The sequence below is a fragment of the Anolis carolinensis genome, chromosome 2, assembly GCF_035594765.1.
Source record: "Anolis carolinensis isolate JA03-04 chromosome 2, rAnoCar3.1.pri, whole genome shotgun sequence".
Lineage (NCBI taxonomy): Eukaryota > Metazoa > Chordata > Lepidosauria > Squamata > Dactyloidae > Anolis > Anolis carolinensis.
Genome location: NC_085842.1, coordinates 237,085,854 through 237,105,065, shown reverse-complemented (window position 1 = coordinate 237,105,065; position 19,212 = coordinate 237,085,854). Strand labels below are relative to the sequence as shown.

General features: G+C 39.4%; 2 long non-coding RNA genes across 2 annotated transcripts in view; both read right to left on the bottom strand.

Annotated features, from left to right (window-relative positions):
• LOC134296599 (uncharacterized) overlaps nucleotides 1-19,212 on the bottom strand; it is a 443,110-nt gene that overhangs the window by 310,066 nt on the left and 113,832 nt on the right. The window lies entirely within an intron of this gene.
• Nucleotides 11,288-19,212, bottom strand: part of LOC103277643 (uncharacterized) — a 62,419-nt gene continuing 54,494 nt past the window's right edge. The window contains exon 4 of the long non-coding RNA XR_505572.3: nucleotides 11,288-14,620. This is a non-coding gene — a long non-coding RNA (uncharacterized LOC103277643). The remainder of the gene's footprint in view (nucleotides 14,621-19,212) is intronic.

Sequence of the window (19,212 nt, the reverse complement as noted above, 5' to 3'; positions counted from 1 at the left end):
GGCATGATGAACTTGATGAGTCAATATATCGATCGGGATGTGTAAATACATCTCAGGACATTTAATTGATGCAGTATTAGAGCGCCATATTACGGAAACTACGTGTAAATAGCAGGCCTTTTAGAAGAACTTATTTTGAATTATATTTTTTAGTTTTACTTAGAAAAATACATTACATTTAACATTAGGAAAACAATCAAGAACAGACACTAAGGAAGATCAGCTTAGTATTCATTGATTGATTATAGCTTTAGTAAGAATACATATATATATTCAAAGAATATATAAAAGATAGGAAAAAGAAAACAATAAATAAATGAGACTAATAATTCTTATAAGATGAAACCTATATTTTAAAAGAGTTTGCTTTAAGATCTGCTTTTAAAATTCAGTAATATAATAATCATTTAAAAGAGTTTAAAAATCAAATGGTAAGAAATAGGACATTTGATCTTTGGAATCACCTGATGTCTGAATTACATAAAAGTATAATCAGGAGATGTAGATACGTCAGCAAATGTTGCATCCCCCTGACCTGGAACATGACCTAAAATTAGAAGGTCGAGGGCAACTGTACACGTGAACACCTGTTTTTCACCTGTTTAATAATTATATCAGGGAAATTTCCAAATGTTGTATCTTCTGCGCATGTGTAGAAAACTGATTTTGTCAGCACAAATTGTACTATATATACTGGTGTAATTGAACATAGCTTTTGTGACAGTCCTTTGATCACTGATCACCCTCTTTTGCAAAAAAGTAAAGACCTGGAAATCGATCTGCTGCCTCCGCCTCTTCCTTTCCCAACTGCACTCGAATGGACGGGTAACGTATGCTGCAACACAATCACAAAGACACACATTGTTTTCAAACCTAAAGGGTACATTGGAAGAAATAGTTTCCAAAGGACGTGGGGCACCCGCCAAGGCATTGCTTCCCTCACGCTCCATTTCTATTCCCAAGCCTTGGGCTGAGTTTTATTTCTGCAATCACAAAGTCAGACATTGATTTGATTCAATAGAGGGTCCACAGCAATTTATAGTTTCCAAAGGACGTTGCCAATCCTGTCAAGGCATTGCTTGGCGTGTGCTGCATTTCTAATCCAAAGTCTACACAAGTAGAAGAGGGACTTTTACAGTGATAAGAACCCAATTGAACAGGAAATAAGACTTTCAAACGAGGAACAGGTTTCTTCAAATATTGAAAAATAGTGTATTATAAAAAGTTATGAAAATTCGCCAAAAATCATAGGAGACAGGAAACATTCTGCAATTTGTTGAGCAAAGAGTGTTGAATGTGTTCTCCCACTGTACCAAATTTGATGCGAATAGCTCAAGAAATGAGGGCGGGAGACCCCCAGAAAAGTCCCCCCCCGGTTTCCTGTTTTTTGGCGATTGCGCATGCGCGTCCGCCATTTTAGAAACATTTTAGAAACATTACGAATTTTCAGAAATATCCAAAAATTTTGGGTGAAAAATTAAGAAATAATTTCTATATCGAAGAGCTGGCACCCCCTACTTTAGAAACGAGAATTGAAAATTTTTTTCCATCGATCGGACAAGCCTAATAGTCATCAGCAGAAAAAAAAATCATTGTGTTTAGAAACTAGCAGACCAAGCAAAAAATTGAAATTGAACATTTTGTACATATATGTTCAGAACTATGAAAGTTAGGAAAACATGCATGCAAAAAGGTACATATTGAGGAAGAAACATTCAAATGGTTGGTATCAATCATTTGTAAAATATGCAACTAGATAAACTCAGTACAAAAAAATTTATATTAACAGGACTGAATACAAACATGAACATCATCTTTTGTGCCAACTGTTAAAAATGGTCCAAGTTCAAAATGAACCTGACTTAATATTAGAAGGCTAAGAAAGAGATAAAAACTGAAAACAACAGACCAGTCCATTTTATTTTATTGTAAAGCCAACACCACTTTTCAACAATGTGTTTTTCAGATACCTAGCTCTGTAAATTTAATATCCAGAACTCTAGAGTACTCGTGACCTCATTCAGTTCAAATTTTCATTACGAGAAAGAGATGCCAATATGCTTGAAAACTCATCTATAGAATTATCCAGTTCAATCTATTTTACAGCTGAGTGTTAAATCAAAAGAATAATTGTAATGCCAGTATGTATATCTAGCCAATAGATCAGATTCAGTCCAAAAGTAGTTAAATATACAGAGAAAAATGTCATTAATTTCCTTCCTGTCTACAAAAAGCCAGCTCCTAAAAGAGAATAGAGCTGACAGCTCTCAAATTTACTTCTCCAAACTCTGGTTTAACCCTGTAGTTCAGTCACATACCTGTCCTTTTGACATCTCTCTGACTGTTCTCTAGTCAACTCTGACTGAACACAGCAAAATCAAGACTCCCTTTGTCTTCGCGTCAAAACTGCTTCCCACTCATACCCTTTTTCTTATCACTCTGGATAATTCTGACACCATCTGAGTTGCAGAAACCTGTTGCCTGAGCATTCTTGGTGAAATTCATTCAAAGGCAAAAAAAAATCTGCAGTAAATGCCAAGACTTCAGAATTGTTTCCAACAAGATAAGTGGTAAGCATAGGGATGGTGATAAAGCAGGCAAATGAGTAAGATATAGAGAAGGAAGTATGCGGTTTCTTGCTATCTAATCGTAGTGCATAAATATACCATCACAGTGCCAGGAAATGAGTATCAGACAAGGATGGACCAAAGTATTTCGCTGACTGATCCATATTACTAAATAGTGTCTTCCACCCATTCAAATTATGATACATAGCATGTTAAGTCAGCCAAGCTATGTTTGCACATGAAAGAGAAAATCCAACAAATTCCTCTCTCCACACATGGATTGAAAACTATAGAAAAAAGTATTCAACTCTCCTTTTACGTGACATACAGGTTCTTCTGTCTGAGATGGCTACTCTACACTCCTTAATGATCTGGCTGATCTTGGTGTCAGAGAGATAATAAGACCTTCCTCTCTAAAATATTAAATCTCCACTAGACTTTTATGTGGGCTATAAAAGAGCTATCCGTTATGCTGAATCCTATTTCCCAAATACATTCTACACTTTGGATAGTTCCTGCCTTATACCTACAATTCTGCCTAAAACCCAGAATGGGTTCACTCATTCCAATTATATGGAAGCCACCAGCTTCCACTCCCGGGATGATTGGAAGCTGTGCAGAATGGTCTAAAAGAGGCTGGCACAACCTGTGGCCCTCCAGGTGTTTGGAACTCCATTCTCCCAAATGCCCTAGCCAGCTTGTCCAATAGTCAGGAATTCTGGAACTGAAGTCCAAAACACCTGGAAGTCCACAGGCTGTGCAGGCCTGATATAAAACAAGAGATTTTTTTTCCAGTGAGAAATTTTTGCTGTCACTGTATTTTCAAATATCACAAAACTGTTCCTGGACACTTATTTGAGGAATTAAAATGCCAAAAGCTTTAGCTCCCAGAGATCACATGCTGGACAGATCAAGAGCCAGATAAATGGCATTTGTCTGACACATATTTATGTATTTATTATACAGAGCCTATCATGGAAGTAGCAATAATACAAGAAACTCCCTAGTATCCTGGCCATTTTTGCAGGAAAATTCACCTCCAGCTCTCATTTCCTCTTGTCACATGCTAAATATTTGGTTCCTTGAATTCCCCCCCCCCCACACACACACACACACACTTTTTATTAACTTTTTCTATCTCAGAAGATTATTGTAAAGTCATTGTTTTTCCTTTATTGCTGTGTTTCATTTTTAAACTGCAAAACAACTTATTTGCAGCTTTTTAAAAGAAAGTGTATACTCTCCATCTGGCATGAAAAATAGCTAACAGGGCTGTAAGGGGGCACCAAAAAGTGGACTTTAATGTTTCTAGCATAACGTTACTGGTAGAGCTTGCTACCACTCCATTGATGATCTCCTTTAATGGCCTTGAGGGAAATGCACGTTTTCTATGCTCCTTTTACCAAGATGTGTCAAAAAAACAGAGAACTGACAAGCCTGCATGGAAAGAGGCTATAACAAGACAGAAGGCAGAGAAATCTGCACAGTAAGTGTAAAAAATAAAAGCAGCCCAAAGTAAATGAGGCATCAAAAATCGGATCACGCATATGCACCCACAAAGCCCGTCAAAACTTCATAGGCATCAACTTTCTGCTTCAAGTGCACACTTCATTATACCTGGAATGCAGAGTTGCTACTGGACTGAATTAGGGGTGATTTCTCCAGAAACAAGTTGATGTTTTGACTGGCTGTGTAGGGGAGAGGCATAACCACCACATTCAGAAATATGGGAGGAGGAAGATGAAGAGGTTCCATTTTCAATGACTTTTCCATTTCTATGGATTCCTTACAATACACCAGCAGAAGTAAGGCCTCTGGGAGAAAATATTATCCTCTTCTTATTCACAGATTTCACAGCTGATGACATAAGTTGATGGTACAAAACTGGTTATAGCTGCTTTATTTCCCACTAAGGACAATTTTATGATACAATAATAGGAATAAAATGGAATATGGGCTATGCTTAGCTCAGGGATTCACAACGGAAGCTTTGGACACTGCCCGATCCACTAGGCTGACACAGGAGAAATTGTGTTTAGAATTCATAGTTTCCAAGAGTGTTATTTCCACTATGTTAGAGGCAGAAAAAGAACAACATGACCATTTGGGAATGGGAGAGTTTTCAATTCCATTAGTTCAGTGGTTCCTAGCCTGTGGGCCACGACCCAGCAGTGGGCTGTGAGAATGAAAATCCGGTCCACAAACCTCCTTCCTTTTTATTTTATTTATTTTATTTCCGCTCCTTTCTGCAGAGCTGAATTTTTTTTCTTGGGGTTTTCATTTTTAGACTTCTTCCTGGGATTATTTTGTCAGTATAAGAAGAAAGTGGTGCTGTTTCAGAAAATTGCATTGGATAGACCACATCAGATCTAGATTATTAAATATGGTTTTCTGTGGGCAAGCTGATGGCAACTACTGGATGTTCTGTATCAGAAACTAGAGCTGATGAGGTCTATCCAATGCAATTTTCTGAATCAGCACCGAAATAATCAAACTTAATCTAAAGTCAACCAAAAACTGGTCAAGTGGACCCTGGTCAAAGTGGGCCCTGGTTAAAAAAAAAAAGTTGGGAACCACTGCATTAGTCCCATGGAATTTTATAGACATTAGCAATCAGAGAGGGAAAGATTAAAATATCTCTATCCCTATGCACAGAGATGTCAGAACACAATTAATAGTAATAGTAGTAGTAATAATAATAACAACAGCAGCAGCAGCAACAACAAAAACAACTTTATACCCCACCTCTATCTCTCCGAAGGGACTCGGGGCAGCGTACATATGGTACAAGGTACCTAAAACAATGCATAAAATAAACACACAGCACAATACAAAATAAAACCTCTTGTATATAAAACAACAATTTGAACTCAGAACATGGACAATTACCTATAGTGTCAACTGTCATAAAACATGGCCAACTGTAACAAGAAGAAGGGAAAGGAATAGTGCAAGTTGTAGCTAAGGAACAAGAGAATGGGATGAAAGTGCTGTGCTGTATCATAATTGCAGACCACTGGGCTAGTCATTCTCAAAGGCTTGTCTAAGTATCCAAGTCTTCAATTCCCTCTGGAAGGAGGACAGGGTGGGGGCCTGCCTAATATCGCTGGGGAAGGGGTTCCAAAGCCGGGAGCTACCACCGAGAAGGCCCTCTCCCTCATCTCCACCAACCATGCTTGTGATGGTGGTGGTGGGACCATGAGAAAGGCCTCCCCAGCAGATCTTAACACTTATGCAGGTACATAAGGGGGATGCGGTTGTCAAGATAGACAGGGGCCAAATCGTTTAGGGCTTTATAGCCCTATTGAAGCCCTAGCTGTCCCAGCAGATACCAGATTCAGTCTTTATAGTCAATGTATATTTTTATGTCCTCCAATTGTTCCAGTTTATCAAAAATAATTCCTGTTCCATGTTTGCACTCAGAGGAGAACAGGGGAAAGGAGAGAAGGAGGAAGAATCTTGCCCTTCATAGTAGACTGAGGCAAAAGCAAACTGCTGCAATTTCTAGCTTGTGACTTCTTCCTAATTTGCAATTTTGACCACGTTTTTCTGTTGCTTGGCTACATGTTCCAGTTTTCATCAGTGAAATGTTGGAGGGAGTTTGTGCACACCTGGCTTTGCTCCTCAGAGTGTAAACTGCTTGGAAAGTTACTTTTTAAAGAAAAAAATTGGCATGCAAATAAATAAAAGGTTATTCTTAGCAGTCAAGAGAAGTTAGTTGCTCTTCGCTTTTTCATTACCTCAGGAAAAACAACAATTTAGAATTGGTAAAAGAATAGGAGAAAACCTGAAATGTTTCTTCCAAAACAGTGATAATATGCCCTTTAAAAAGTAACTAAGAAACATTAAACAATCCCCACTACATCACCTGTAACTCTTGATTTCTAAGCTCTGCTGTGTGAACACATACAGACATCTACAAAGCAAGCAATGATAATAAAACCCTCAGCACTATGTTGCTGTCTAATGGCAAGAGTTTAAACTATGTAGGCTGGCATAAATATATGCACTAAAGGATGGAAAGAAAAACTAGTCAGTAAAGCATAGACAGATTTCTGTATGTTTATGCAAGTCATGTATGGATGTATGCATTTATTTATTCATGGGAATTTTATTCATGGTAGAAAAATCTTTTGAAGCCGTTTACAATTCAATTATGCAATAAATCCAACAATGTATTGTCTTTAAAAAAGACAACATAAGCCTATCCCAAGAAAATCAATGGAAAACTCTGCCACAGGCGTAAAGGATTCAATTGCAAGGCACACTCTTTGACTAATCAATACAAATGAATGCAGTGTAGGATGGCCAACCAATGTTCTAAAAGTATGGAGTGAGCTGCCTTAGAAAAAGAAATTCTACAGATAGGTCAGTATTATATCTATATACGAAAGGTCAAACCTGTTGTTCGTATGACAATGAGAATAGTGTCTACTGTGGCTTCAACCCCTGTTTGTACCCATTAACTACCTCAGAATACTCCCCAAGTATGCCAGACCTACATTTACATGTTAGGGGTGAAAAATCATCCCACAAAAATATAACTTGGAATACTTTGCTCCCCACCACACATATCATTTCTTTCTGCTACGTTGAATTTTGTCCAAAAAGTGAAATCAGATATGCTCCAAACATGTTACTGTGTCTCCATGGTTTAGAGAAGGGAGGGAAAAGATGGCCTCTACCCCCACCACAGTTGTCCACTCCTACTTGAATAGTTAAATTGTTTAGTCAACACTGATTTTAACAAATGTTCTAATGATACAAGGAGGTGATTCTCATTGGAATCATGGTTTAAAATACAGAAGAATTTAATCTTGATTAAAATTACCCATCTGTGCTTTAATCTAAATGAAAACTGCCCCTCTGCATGACTATACCAAGGGAACTCTAATTTCTCTAAGCCTCACAGTTGCATGAGTAAGGGGGAGATTTATTATGATCACAGCTGTATTTAAATGCTTCCTATGTTCTTTGTTCCTGATTCTGGTGGAGGCTCCTTCTTTGGAGGCTTTTAAACAAAAAAAAAATAGCCCCTGCTCGTTGTTGACCTAAGCAACCGAAAGATAGTTGCATCTATCAAGTAGGAATTTAGGTACCGCTTATGCAGGAAGGCTAATTTAACTAATTTACAACACCATAAAAATCGTCCAGCAGCCATTTGAAATGAGGAAATATCTATCAAGGTGTCACAGTAGATGATGAAGCAGCTGCTCCCCCTGTGGCCGGAATCGAGCATACCCTCTGGAAGCTGGAGAATGTTAAATTGCTTCTGCGTCTCTGTCTCTGTCTTTATGTTCATATGGCGTTGAATGTTTGCCATGTGTACATTGTGATCTGCCCTGAGTCCCCTTCGGGGTGAGAAGGGCAGAATAGAAATACTGTAAATAAATAAATAAATAAATCTGTCGAGGGTGCTTTGAATGTGATTTTCCTGCTTCTTGGCAGGCAGTTGGACTGGATGGCCCACAAGGTCTCTTTCAACCCTATGATTCTATGAATTCCATTTCTAGCACTTGATTTTAAAAATATAGAAATTAAAAGCACATCTACACTGACCACTTAGGTCGGTATGATTCAGGATAAGCCCTGCAGTGGCTGGCTACATATCACACAGGGCACATCCAGGTTAATCCAAGGGAAGGCTAGCTCAGGGGAAAACGCAAATCCTGACCCAGTATTAGGATTATTCCCAGGTTAGGGCCCGTCAAGATAAATGGGCTGCTCCCTACAGCTGAGCTGTCTTGACAGCTATCCTACACTCCCCAGACTCAGGTAGCCCAGGGATTCTGGGTGTCAGTTCTCTCCCATCTTCTACTCCCATGACATAGTTGCCACCAGTCGCGGCACACTCACCTATCTGCCCCTAGGAAGTTTGGCTGCTCTGAACCAGACTGTAGCCTTACTAAGGAGACTGAACAGAGGAGAGGGAGGATTTCCCCCTACTCTTCCTAGCAGCTTAGTGAGTGGCACAATGGCTGACATCAGTCAGTGTGCTTCAAGAACCAGGTAGGTGGGGCTTCATGGGGGGGGGCATATTTGTTGACTGCCCAGTAGATGCTCAGAGAGTCCTTATTAGGCCACCAAGGACACTGGATTGAACCAACTTCAGGGATCAGTGTAGAACAGCCCACAGAGAGCCATCATATTGTTGTTAAATGAGTATCTGATTTGATTCTGACATTGTTCCTGTTGGTTTCTAAAATATTTTTATTAAGAGTTTACAGCATCATTAAAAGAATATACATAAAGCAGAAAAAAATCTAAAAATAAAAATAACTTTCTTATGAACATGTGATATAAAATTCTACTTGCCCTACATGAATATACTTCTAGCACAAATATACACTAATTATCAAAACTCACAACTGATCTTATAAATATGTATATCTTGTTAGGTAATTTTCTTATACTGGGTTTACTGTTTTAATTCACTTATTATCTGGAGCTACAGACTAAATATTAACCATTTTATATCTTAAACACATAAACACATTTTCACTTATATAACCCATTAACCTAACCTAATTTTAGAATCCACTCTTTCCATCCTCTTGAATCATCCTTGTATATTAATTTATTTTAGCCAATCCTCTTCTGTGAATTAGCTGTACTCATCCACATAATTGCAGCATTACAATCCACATGATAGCCACTTTCATATCTCACAATGAACACTTACATTTCTTATCTATATGGCCTACAAACGTAACCCAATTTTCAGCTTCTCTCTTTGCATTTAATGCCTTTATATTGATGACCAACGATGAAATAATGAACCTCCTATCTTTGCATTAAATATCTTCATAAACTATTCATATGTACTTATTTTTGTTATAAATTGTTGTAATCAATGCTAGAGATGAGAAAGTTTCATCTTTCCTTCCTATGTTCTTTGTCTTGATTATCATGTCACTACCTCTCCCGCCACCATTCCTGACATTGATTTTAAGAATACAGAAACATGGTTACCAAATGTTGTTGTTAAATGAACCTGAGATTGCTCCTAATGTTCAATGATCACAACCAGGAGAACTGAATATCATTGGTCAATCTATTCATATCTTACAGACACAAAGGGGAAAACATAATGGACCTAACACAGGAGGGTAAAAAAGAATATGTGGGATCAGGAAAATGTGGGTGAAAATAGCCAAGAGTTTAGTACCTTTGAAAGGTGGACATAAAAAAAATAGCAGAAAGAATGGAATAGGGATGGAAATAATATTTTGGAAATATTTGGAAAATGGACAAAAACATGTTTTTCAAGTGTGAAAAACCCTGAAAAGAAGAATCCTGGACTGACAAAAATCTTCGCAGTTTACGACTTATTCTGTGCAAAATTTGCACACAGTTGTTTTGGACAGAAAATTGAGTTTATGCATTTTCTGTACAAAAATACATAATATTTCAATACAGAAGTATTAGCTCTTGCAGAGAAAATGCTAGGATTGGGGATTTGTTCTATATAAATTGCACACATGGCTGATTTGCATAGAAAACAGCATTTTCTGTGCAGGTTTTGAATAATTTCTTGCAGAGCAAGTTAATTCACTGAAATTATTTGTTACTACCTCTCAGAAAAAAGCTTTGCAAAGGATAACATCCAACTCCAGATAAACCTAGGGAGAAATATTTCCTGAAACCCTGAAGAACTCTTGCCAATAACAATGTTTGTTGTGTTCCCAAGACTTCCTCACAGAAAAATAGCTTTCTAGGAATGGAAAGCAATGGAAAAATTTGCAATATCCGTTAATATAATCCTATATTCATTCTCACCTTTAACACTGTATAACTATATTGACTTGAAGGTGCTGCTTGATTTACATCAAAACTATTGGGATTTGAATTAGATTTGTTCTCGGCTGTTGGTTGCTAAATGTTTGTTGATATACAACTGAATACTGCTTGAAGGAGTAAAGGCTATGCTTTCTAGCCATTCTCCCTAATGAAACCGGCCTATCTAAGTGGACAGCAGAAGTGAGTGAATAAACCCGTGCAATCATTTCAGGATGAGGACAAAGGATTTAATTTGATGTAGCAAATTAAAGTAAAACAATGAATATTGCCTGAGCTGAGAGCCAAGAAGAATTTGCAATTAAGGATTCACCTCTTTTTATTAACCTCTGGTTATTTTTGTCATAATTTAAATCGCAATGGCTTCCACTTTAAAAGGAGGGAAGAAGATAATCGTTGTAGGCTTTTCCAGGTTTATTGGCTGAATCTCTTTTTGAAAGGAATTTAGCTTTACCCAATCAAATATCTTGCTAGTCTGATATTATCTATACTAGGAAAATCCAGAGAGAAAATTGAAAACGAAGACATAGGGGTGATTATCATAGGGTTAAAAAAAACCCAAAATAGTTCAGCCCAGACTCAAAACCTCATACAGTACACTACATTCATCCATCCCAGAGAAGGACCTGTTTTTCCCCCTAGCCTAAGGACTATAACTTGGATTAACATATGTTTTTAAAATCTTAAGAACACATCTTCCCCATATTATATGTTCTAAATCACTGTTGGCCTGATGGGTGCATGTCAGATGTTCTCCAAGTAAATTAAAATCCTGGACCCCAAATCAGTGTTGGAATCCCTTTTGTATATAATGCTCCCAGTCACCTCTCATCCCAGAATGAAGATGAATGTGATTTTCTCAAATTGTTTTGCTGTCTTGCATGAAAGTTAATGTCCTCCTCCTTGTAAAAATATTTGTTTCATGGTTCTTTCCCATGCTATTTCACAGAATTAAAATTTTTGGGAAGCCAAATTCAAAAATTATTTTGAGGTGCAAGGGAGAAATTATTTACATTTATCTTAATGGTATGACTAGAAGAGCTTCCAGGTTTTCTTTTGATGACATTTTAAAGATACTGCTATGCTGTGTTAGTTGGAGCTTTCTGGATGATCTTTTTTCAAAAAATATATTGAACAGGGATAATGTGTTCTACAAAACATTGTCCAAACCTGACCATGCTATGCTGGATACCCATAGATGGATGCCAAAAGAAGAAGAAAATGCACGCAGTCACAGACACATTATGATAGATGATCATATGCCAGAACAACTTGCTGGAGTAAGGCCAAAAACACAGCCAATGGGCTACTAAGTTCCATCTCCACCATGGAGTCAAAAACATGTTGCAGAGCCCCCAAACAAAAAAAAAGTGAGTTGATTGTATGCAGAAGGGTGAAGAGGATGAGGTGGGAAACCAAGGGAATAAACTGCACCAACAAGAGGACAAGAGGTATAACTCAGGAATACAGAACTACGTCTTCATGAACTTCATTATTTCAAACTAGAATGACATTTTAAAGATTTTTTCCTTGCTGCAAGAGAACTATCAAGAAATGTGCAGATGAAGGAGAATGAAGAATTACTATTTAATTATATGATAACGGCTGCAAGGATTATATATGCGAAGTATTGGAGGCAGGAAGCGATACCGAATATAGACGAGTGGTTGATCAAGGTAATGGAAATCAAAAATATGGATCGATTAACATACATAATAACTAAGTAACAAAGGGTACCAAAGAAAAACACAGACTGGAAACCTTTATTAGATTATATCAGGAAAGGAAAGAAAATATTAGTAATATAAAGACATAAGTCTAGAGAAAAACTTGTTAAATATAGAGGAGCAGAATTAAGAATAAAGTACAGTCAATACAGGGGAAGGGGTATCTCCTGCAACAAAATGACATGGACAAGGATGAAAGTCACAAAAACTTTTTATTCTTTTTTTTCCTTCTCTCTCTCTTTTCTTCTTTTTTCTCTTTCTCTTCTTTTTAGGTATTCATTTCCTACTTTCCTATGAGATCCCAATATTCTCCCACTTTTAATGCAACTCTTTGTAAATTTTATAAATAAACTTTGAAAAAAAAGAAATGTGCAGTTTTTAAAGACTGTTCACAGCTTGTAATGTAGGACTTTCTCGCACAAACCATTATTTAGCAATGCAATCATTGATAGTGGATAAATACCAGATTGAACACCTTTTATATTGCACTTCATTCCAATTGGGAAATTTCACAATTTGACCATTTCTAGTCCCATGAACATATTTCTGCATAGCCTTCCCATATCACTACTCTTTTCTAGATTTTTTAAAGATATATTTCATCTTTGCAAAACAGAAACCGTAACTATAAAATACAAAATAAATGGAAAATGAATAGCTTTGCGATAGCAAGGAGCAGAGAAGAATCCCACTCTCTGACATCACTTTATTGCAGTCATGCCAGCACAGAAGTGGAACAGGCCTATTGTACCAGGTTAGGTGACAAGAGCATTGTGAGTTAGAGAGATATTGACTGGTTTTACCCATTAATAGCTAGAAGTGGACCCCCTGGTGGCACAATGGGTTCAAATCCGGGAAGTGGGGTAAGCTCCCATCAGTCAGTTCCAGCTTCTCATGTGCGGACATGAGAGAAGCCTCCCATAGGATGGTAAAACATCCAGGCATCCCGTGGGCAATGTTCTTGCAAAAGGCCAGTTGTCTCACATCAGAAGCAACTTGTAGTTTCCCAAGTCACTCCTGACATGAAAAAAGCTAGAATGAGGGAGGAGGCAGACTGGCAGTGAGGTGTGCATGGTGTTGTGAAATAGTAACCAAAGATGACAGTCCATCAGCAATACTGGTTTTGCCTTATTCCCATCAAATATATGCATGCACTTTTTGTACAGAAATTGACATTGAGGACCTAGTGTCTCTTAGATCTTATTCTGATTTGAAACAAAGGAAATGCAAATGCTACGAGAGGATCCAAACTGAGGTGAAAATAACCCACACAAGAGCAAAATACTTTCAAATGTTTATGCAGTTGAAAAGGTATGCACAATATATTTATATGAGAAAAAGGTGGATAAAAATATGATTTTAGTGGACCAATTTGGAAGAGGATGACTTGCCCCATATTTGCAAAATGATAGAAATGGAGGCCAAAGCAAACATACAGCTGGAGAAACAAGATATTTGGCAAAACTGAAGCTTACAGCTTCCTCTCTCTTTATGCCAGAGTCAGCTGCAGTTCAGACTTCAATTGACCAAATAAATTCCCTCTTTAAATAAAGTAAAATAATGTCTATTACTAAGGTAGAAACTATATCATTTTTTATGCATCAATAAGCATAGGTCACTGTCTCCATACAGTACATGCCTCTGTTCTGGAGAAGTAATTATTCACATTTCATCTTATCTAGCAATGTGTGTAATCATGTTCTACCTTTTGTCTTCTAGAATTCATTATCAATAGAACATGTGCTTAAAATTATATGTTGTATAAATCCATATGGCTGATGAATGGCATCTTTAAAAAAAACTTTTTTTCTGAGCAGGTGGAAATGCATTAAAATTTTGTAATTTTTTTTCAATATTATAACAATCAGAAAAAAACTTTTGAAACAGATAACACAGAATCTTGAAACATATGGGTTCAAATGCTTCTGCCACTTTCAACTACAGTAAACAGATTGAATCCATGTGATTTATCTATGTGCTGACTCCTCATTTAATATTTAATTCAATGGGTATGCTTTCATTGGAATTAGGCAACAGAATTCAGGCCATCATATTGTTATTTTTCTTTTTAAGAACCTTTTAATGAGAAAAAAATTCCTAACTGGAAGGACCCCTGCTGACAATGCTCACCTATTGCACCTTGTGAGGAAGGAAGCAATTAGCTTTGTGTTCTTGAAACAGGTGCAGTTAAGGTAAGGTCATAAATCAACAAGGCTTAGAGAATCTCCTTGACTATAAGAGTCGATTTGGAGAAGTGTCCTCAAACCAGTCCATATTCTGGAATAAAGCAGGATATGTCAGCTGGTACAAGAGGTCAAAAATGATGTCATACATTTGGACATGAATAGGCCCACAGGTATACTAGCCAGAAAGTAAACAATTGTTTCCATTGCCCGAAACAGCCAATGCAGGCTCTTCAATGACTGCAGCCAGTTGTCCATAATAGTGATCTTCCTGTTCTCTTCTCCATTTCCCATGTTCTTGGACTTGGAGGTCATGCTATTTCCTGAATTGATTCATCTGAAACATCTGCAATCGAATAGGAATGAGAAAAAACAACGAAAATGTTTCTTAAAATAGGTGAAAATAAGTTAAAATGTCAAGAATCCCTGATTAAAAGAATATTGGATTGATAAGAATCTTTGCAATACAGGATGTATTATGTGCAAAGTTTTACATGTGATTCTGAAGCATTTTCTGCATAAACAGAATTTTATGCATTAGAAACAGTTTTTTCTGCACATAAAATAACATTCCTGTGTGTGAGCATTGTTTTCTGCACAGAAAAGGCTGATTCGAGTGCAGGCAATTCTATTTTTCATACAAACACAACTGTATTTGAATATTGCACCGAATAAGTCCTGGTGTGAATAGTCTTCAAAAACCGCATGATTTTCAAAGACTTTCTCACAGCAGGGAGAACGTTTGCTAAAATGATTATTTTCTTCTTTCAAGAAGAAAAGTACTGAAGAATTGCATCCCTGCAATCAAGGAAGGCTTGAGGCTGTAGTTTTTGGTATTTTAACCAGGAAACTAGTTATTTGTGTGTGCGGATAACCTTATGATTGACGTTATGCTCAATTTAGGTATACAAGCAAGCTATTGTTCTAAAAAAAAAGCAGGACTATTAAGCACATTCAAAGATGTTCGTAATGTCATAAGACATTTAGATTGGTGTGTCATTGGATCAGCCCCACAGCTAAACACCACATGAGGCTCATCTGCTCATCAAGAGCAAGATTGCCTTCCCCTAACCTTCCCCTGGGTTAGCTAAACTGATGGAAAACTCAAATCCTGACTTAAGATTTGGGCTTTCCCTTGACTTGAGCTCTAACCAGAACCAGCCAGTACTGTCTTGACTGCCATCCTGTGTTCCCCAGGCATAGATGACCTAGGGATGCAGGATGGCATTCCCTTATCATCCCCACCATATTGTGGATGTCCCCAGTCATGACACCCACTGACCTTGTTCTTGGGCACTTCAGCTGACATCAGCCATACCACGTTCCTGCCAACAGAGGAGGCTGGTATGGCTGACATTGGCCAAAGTGCTGAAGACCAGCTAGGTGGGGGCTCCCAAGGGGGCTGCCCAGCAGCACAGAACTGAGGCAGCTCATGGAGTCCCAATATAGACATCCTGAAGGGCCAATTTGCCATTATGGATATCTTCAAATTATGCTTGTTGTAAGTTTCAAAATTGTTTTATTTGTAATGTTAATTGGGTTTTTATATCGGGATATGATTATGTATTGCTGTCTGATGTATTTGCATGAATTTTATATGTTGTACGTTGCTTTGAATCCCACCCACAGGAGAAAAGCAGGATAGAAATGAAATAATAATAATAATAATAATAATAATAATAACAACAACAACAACAACAACAACAATAATTTCATTATTATTATATGGCATGGAAAGTTCCTTGCAATATAATAATAAAGTTCCTTGACAAAATTGAAGGAAAAGCTGATAAGGAGAAGACCTGGCTATGGCTCACGAATGGGTCCCTGAAGAAGGAGACAGAAGGCCTGATCCTTGCAGCCCAGGAGCAAGCCATCAGAACAAATGCAATTAAGGCCAAGATCAAAAAATCAGCTGATGACCCAAAATGCAGACTGTGCAAAGAAACCGACGAAACCATTGATCATATCCTCAGCTGCTGTAAGAAAATTGCACAGACTACAAACAGAGGCAGAACTATGTGGCCCAAATGATTCATTGGAACTTATGCCTCAAGTACCACCTCCCAGCAGCAAAGAACTGGTGGGATCACAAACCTGCAAAAGTATTGGAAAATGAGCATGCAAAGATACTGTGGGACTTCCGAATCCAGACTGACAAAGTTCTGGAACACAACACACCAGACATCACAGTTGTGGAAAAGAAAAAGGTTTGGATCATTGATGTTGCCATCCCAGGTGACAGTCGCATTGATGAAAAACAACAGGAAAAACTCAGCCGCTATCAGGACCTCAAGATTGAACTTCAAAGACTCTGGCAGAAACCAGTGCAGGTGGTCCTGGTGGTGATGGGCACATTGGGTGCCGTGCCAAAAGATCTCAGCCAGCATTTGGAAACAATAGATATTGACAAAATTATGATCTGCCAACTGCAAAAGGCCACCCTTCTGGGATCTGCACGCATCATCCGAAAATACATCACACAGTCCTAGACACTTGGGAAGTGTTCGACTTGTGATTTTGTGATACGAAATCCAGCATATCTATCTTGTTTACTGTGACATAATAAAATAATAATAATATGATTCCAGATGCCATGTTGACCCCACATTATGTGTCAATATAATGTGGGAAATCGTTCAGTACGGTTCTGCATCAGATGGAGATACTGAACAAGAAAATTGACCATCTTTTTAAAGGAATTTCCCTAATTGTGAAAAACTTTACTCCTATAGACATTTCAACAACTGTGCCAACCAGTTTTGTTAATATTGATGAGGAAACAAGTGCTTTGGAAGGCCAGGGAAGGAAGAGGCTGGAGGGGCAGAAGGTAGTCAATAGGATAGGATCTGAAGCTACTAAGGGAGGGGAGGGGTTTGTGCCTGGGGGAGAGGGAAAGGGGAGGGATGGTTGGAAGGAGACCAGCAGAGTCTTGCAGAGGACAAACAACTCTTTAACATCTGAATTGTTTGGACAATCTCTGGACACTCCCTGCAATTTTCAACATCTGCTACGAACAAACAATGTGGCAGTGGAAGTTTCAGACTCACTACTGAACAGAGGCAGATGGACATCTAAGAGAGCGGTCCAGATATCTCTATCGCAAATTCTATCTGTAAGCTGGTCGGAAGTGAAGATCAGGACTATTGACTGGCTTCATAGAGATTATCAATCCCGGAACCGCTCCTCGTGTCTTCTTATTGGACTGAAAGACAGATTGTTAGTGGAGGATTTGTTCGCACTTGGGCCCAAATTACAACAGTGGGGCATCACTCTTAGAAGGGTATTAGTAGACCCATTGATCCGCCCTTTGGTCACCAGGCTGAAATCTGATACACAAGATTCAATAATTTCCAACAATGGGGTTGAATGTTCGCCGGTGTTGGCCCCCCTCTCAGAGTTCCATTTCGAGACTCCCTCCCTAATTTCAAGTCCTGCCTGCTTCAACTCCCAATCCTGCCCACAAACGCTACCCTTGTTCAGTCCCCTCTCCATGTCAGATGACTCCATGTCAGATGACTCTTTCTCTCTCCTACCAGTGGAGATGGGCTCTTTCCCTAGACAAACAAATACATTTGGAGGCTCTCCATCTTTGGACAGCTGACTAATCCCTTCAGAAGGCAACCTCAATCAGCCAATCCACCAGGGGGAAGAGGGTTCACACGGGTGGGGCACCATCGAGGTGGTGTGGGGGAGGAGGAAGATCGGTCACTTGCTGCCCAGGGAGAAGCGCAACAGAGTTCTTGCGACCCTGGAGAGGAATAGGTGTGGTAGTCTCCAGGACAGACCACCCCGGTCTTAAGGTTCTGCTTTTGAACGCCAGATCCGTCAACAGTAAGACAGCTGTCATTCAGGATTTGATCCTGGATGAGGGGGCGGATCTGGCATGCATCACCGAGACGTGGTTGGACGAGCTGGGTGGAGTGAATCTCACCCAGCTGTGTCCACCGGGTTTTGGGGTGCATCAGCAGGCCAGGGCTGGGGGGCGGGGAGGAGGAGTCGCGGTGATCTTTCGGCAGTCCATCGCCCTGATCAGATGCGCCGTTCCGCAATCTTCGAGGTTCGAGTGTGTCTTCTTGAAGGTGGGAGCCCGAGAGAGCTTGGGGATTCTGCTGGTGTACCGTCCACCCCGCGACCCAGCAGTCTCTCTGTCTGAGCTAGCAGAAGTGGTCTCCAATTCGGCCCTGGTCTCCCAACAACTCATAGTTTTGGGAGACTTTAACATCCATGCCGAGACCACATTGACAGGTGCAGCTCAGGATTTCATGGTTGCCATGACGACCATGGGGCTGACTCAAGTTATATCTGGGCCCACACATCAGGCAGGACACACGCTGGACCTTGTCTTTATTGTGGACGGTGAGACAGTCAGAGTGGAAGAGCAAAATATCCTTCCATTGTCATGGTCTGACCATCATCTGATCTGTTTAAGTTTCGCCGTGTCTTCTAACCTCCGCAGGGGTGGTGGACCCACTAAGATGGTCCGCCCCAGGAGGCTGATGGATCCGGATGGACTTCTGAGGTCTCTTGGGGATCTTCCTGTTCTGGAGACTGGTGATCCTGTCGATGTCCTGGCTGATCGCTATAATAGTGAGCTGACAAGGGCACTTGACACGATCGCTCCCGAACATCCCCTCTCGCTGCGTAGAGTCACGTCGACTCCTTGGTTCACTGAGGAGCTGGCTGTGATGAAGCGTGCGAGGAGGGGACTAGAGTGCATCTGGAGGAAATCTCAGGATGTGTCTGACCAAGCACGGGCTAAAGCCGCTATTAAGGCTTACTCCGTGGCTCTGCGAGCAGCCAGGAAAGCTTTCATGACTGCCCGCATAGCGTCTGCAGCCAACAGGCCATCGGAGTTGTTCCGAGTTGTTGGGGAGCTCCTGCGGCCTCCCGAGACCCAGGGGCTTCCGGATGACTTGGCAACTCGGTGCAGCGATT